This window comes from Oratosquilla oratoria, chromosome 8 (genome assembly GCF_046742065.1).
Source record: "Oratosquilla oratoria isolate Oo_2021 chromosome 8, ASM4674206v1, whole genome shotgun sequence".
Taxonomy (NCBI): Eukaryota; Metazoa; Arthropoda; class Malacostraca; order Stomatopoda; family Squillidae; genus Oratosquilla; species Oratosquilla oratoria.
The window spans coordinates 23,081,780-23,086,170 of NC_134784.1; positions in this window are offsets into that span (position 1 = coordinate 23,081,780).

A 4,391-nucleotide genomic window follows, 5' to 3' on the forward strand; every position below is an offset into this window, starting at 1 on the left:
AGGAGTTAATTGAGATGAAGGAGGAGGAGATAAAGGAGGTGAACAAAAAGAAGAAGAGAAAATAGAAAAGAACAAATAGGAATAAAAGAAGGAAAAGGATTACTCAAAAATAAAAGAGAAGGAGTAGAAAAAGTAAACGGGAATGAAAAACAAAAAGATAAAGAGTTACATGAAGCCAAAGAAGAAGAAGAAGAGAAAGAAAAAAGAGGAGGAAGGAGAAGAAAAAGAAGAAGAACAAGAAGAGGAAAAAGAAGAAGAAAAAGATGAGGAAAAAGGAGAAAAAGAAAAAAGAAGAAATATGAATACGACGGATTTCTTCGAGTAAAGTGAAATCAATTGACGTCAGTAACTCGAGGCCAAGCAACGAAAGCAGCAAGACAACACAATAGACAAAACACACAAAACACGTCTAGTACGTTCAACTAAAGTGTTGGACTCTCGGAAGTCTTTTCTAGAATATTTTTGAAAAGAATTGATTATTATTCCTTCTAATACGTCTGAGTAGAATCTTGTAGGGACTTTGAACCCCCAAGACCAAATTAAAAAAATATCGACTTTACATTTTCTTATATATCAAATCATTTTCTGGTTCATTATCTACTTATATATCCCTTCATTTATTTTCCTGTTTATTTGTGTATCACTTTATTTATCTAATTATATTAACTTTATTTGTTTGCTTAGTTTATGTATTTATTTATTTATTCATTTGTTTATTTATTTGTGGATATTCTTTTATGTATAGATTTATTCATACATTTATTCATCTATATACATATGATGTAAGCGGAATAGGAAACACAGGAGTCTTAGTCTTGAGTTTATTCCTGACTAGTTTCGCAGGTATGCTTTTTCCTATTCCGCTTACATCAACCTGTCAGAATGTTCTATATACATATGTATTTGTTTTTTTATTTATTTGTTCATTTGTATTTTTTACTTATTTTTTCGTTTATTTTTTTCTATTCACATATTTTTATTCTTATTTATATTACTGTAATTTTTGTGACTCCATGCCCAGCATCTCAAGCACAGTAATGTCATCTTATTGTCATTTGGTGATACTGAGTTTATTTTGCCTTGTTCTGTTTTGTCTTGTCTTGTCTTGTCGTCTAGGGAGAGAGCAGCCGAGCAGATCAATCGTGCTGCGTCACGTTCCTCCAGAACGTTCTGGAACCGGGAACTCGAACACGGGCACACACACACACACACACACACACACACACACACACACACACACACACACACACACACACACACACACACACGGCTGCGGTTTGTTACTCCAACTCTCGTTGGGTGTGTGTGCGTGTAAAGTCACAGCATTACCCATAGATCGGTCATATGAGCTCTGAGCTCTCATCCGGGAGGTTAATAACTGTCGATCATGAATCCAACACGTGATCCAAGACCATGGTGAATCACACACACAAACACGTGCACACACACACACACACACACACACACAGAATTAAAAAGCTCTTTTTTAATGATTAGTACTTATAATGTGGATGTCGTCAGGTAATTCTATTTATCACTATGACAACCCTTTCCCTTCTAAGTGACGCCAGACGATTTTATTCAGCTGAGAGTAGGAACCCGGGCTCATAGATCGAAGTATAGCCTTTGATATGATTCCCTGAATTTAATTAAATCGTTCAGCTTCAACCAGAATAAACTCTGCCAAGTTTATCATCTAAGCGGACTGAGAATATTGAGTAGAATATCGACATTCATGAGCCAATGAGAAGGCCCGAAAGCTTTGACGTCACGAAACACTGTAGCTTTCCACCACTGGGGTGCAAGTATTTCTCTGGCGTCATGTGACGTCACTGGATGTCTTCAGGAAACTTCCTTGATGCGTGTGCCACTGACCCGTGTTTGTTGTTGTTGTTGTTGTTGTTGTTGTTGCTATTGTTGTTTTTGTTTGTATTTCAGTGCAACGAATTACAGGGGAATCCACGTTGTTGTGTTTGGGATTGACATAACAACATAACATAACAGCATAACATCAAAACAACATACAAAGGATTACAAAGGTGGAGCATGCCGACAGGAGACCTTTTGGTCCATATCTAGGTCGGATGCGAAAAAAAATCATAATAATAAAATAATAAATAAAAACTATAATAATAAATAAACGGATAGGCACAGTCAAACAACAAACAGGTAAATAGTAAATCATAATAAATTGACATATAACTAATAATAAATGAAAATCAAACAGACAAATGATAACAAAGCAAGAACAAATAATATAGAATAAATTATAATCATTACACAACAAAACATTATATGACACACCACAGTACAACACAACATAACACAATGTAAAACAACACAACGGAACAAAACGTAACAAAATATAGCACAAAATAAAACAAGTCAATGTAACACAACACAACATACCAAAGCAAAAACCTTTCCAGAATTCTTCAGACGAATAGTCTACTCCCCCTCCAAATATTCATCTTAATACACAAATAGATTCCTGTATGTATGTATGTATATCCCATTTTCTCTTTTCTCGTATTACTTTTATGTAAAGAATTATGTTTGTCTTCAAATTTACCCATGTATCACTATCATTGTGATGTTTTTTAATTCATAAATGATTGATTTCTTATTCTTAAAAAGAATCATTGAAAGATGTTTGATAAAATCTTCAATTTTGATTGCAAATACTTATGTGAGCTTTATGATATGTACTAATTTATGTCATTGGCTGATTGTTCAAAACATAAATAAAAACAGACCAATCAAAATTCAGCATTCATGAAAATTTCAAACTTCTGAAAACCTAAAATAATTAAAATCACGACGACAAATATGTACAAAGAAACAAATCTAGTAATATTTTATAATTTTTAAAAGAGTTTTTATCTTATATACCAGGAGGTGCTAAGATAAGAGGGAGGGTGGAGGGGTGTGGAGTGTATTCAGGGATGGAATGGGTGGGAATGATTTTATGCCTTTTCCTTTTTGGCTACCTCCCTTGTAAAGGGGAAAAAGCCTTGGTATATGTATGTATGTACTATTTTGATATATTTGTTTATTCAAAAATACATATTTCCTCCCTAATATGGGAGCAAAAATTATAACAAAGAAAACGACTCTTGTTACTGCTACGCAAGTGAGTCGAGATAGATAATTTCATGTTTATATATCTTATGACAACATACATATTTACGTCAAACGATCTTACTCTAACTTCCAAAAGGTTAAACCCAGCCCGACAAATTTGCAAAACAAGAAATAAGAATATCAAGAAATAAAATCGGATTAACGATGCTGGGCGGATTAAAGTAAATTAGATTATTTTGTGATTTTTTTTTTTTTTTTTTTTTTGCAACTCGGGAAGGTTAGGTTAGAAAATGTTAGTTTAACTTAGTTTAGACCAGGTTAGGTTATTTTAGGTTAGGTTAGGCTAATCTAGGCTAGGATAGTTGAGTTTCGGTTAGTTTAATATGGGTTAGGTTAGTTTAGGCTATGTTAGATAAGGTTAGGTTTACGTTAGGTTAGATTAGTTTAAGTTATTTTAATTAAGGTAAAGTTAATTTAGGTTAGGTTAGTTTAGATTAGGTAAGATTAGGTTAAATTAGGTTAGTTTAGATTAGGTTATATTAGGTTAGGTTAAGTTATGTTATGTTAGGTTTAGCTTAGGTTAGGTTAGGTTAGCTTAGGTAACTTTAGGTTAGGTTAGGTAACTTAAGGTTACATTAGTTTGGTTTAGGCTAGGTTAGGATAGATTGAATTAGGTTAGATTAAGTTAGAACAGTTTATGTTAGATTAGGTTAGGATAATTTAGGTTATGTTAGATTAAGCTAGATTAAGTTAATTTAGGTAAGACTAGATCAGGTATTGCCAACTATTGATTGGAAATTCCAAGAAATCGCCAACAACAGCAATGGCGTCGTCAATGCAGTTATCTTGATTTACCAAACACTGCAAAACCTCTGAGCGAGCCTGTACTAAGCGCGTGGCTAGTGCTAGTTGAATCCAGTTGAAACTAGTTGAAACTAGTCGATCGATTCTGAATTAATACCTCGATGTGGCTGTTCAGACCTTTTGTCACGATATTTATTTTTCGTAGGTAAGCTTGGGTGGGTGTTATTTGTCATGTTTGTTTTCGTAGATAAGTCTGAATTAGTGATGTTTCTTATCTAACTAGAATCCGCTATATTAGAAAACAAAATTGTGTTAAAAGAAAATAAGATTAATAGGATAAAATAAAATAAAATAGAGTACAATAAATGAAATTAAGTTAAATCTAATTAAAGTAAACTATATTGAACTAAAATGAAATAGAATTTTATTAGAAATAATAAAATGAAACAAGAAAAATATAAGGATAGAATCAAATAAAATGTAATTAGGTAAAATTAAATGTG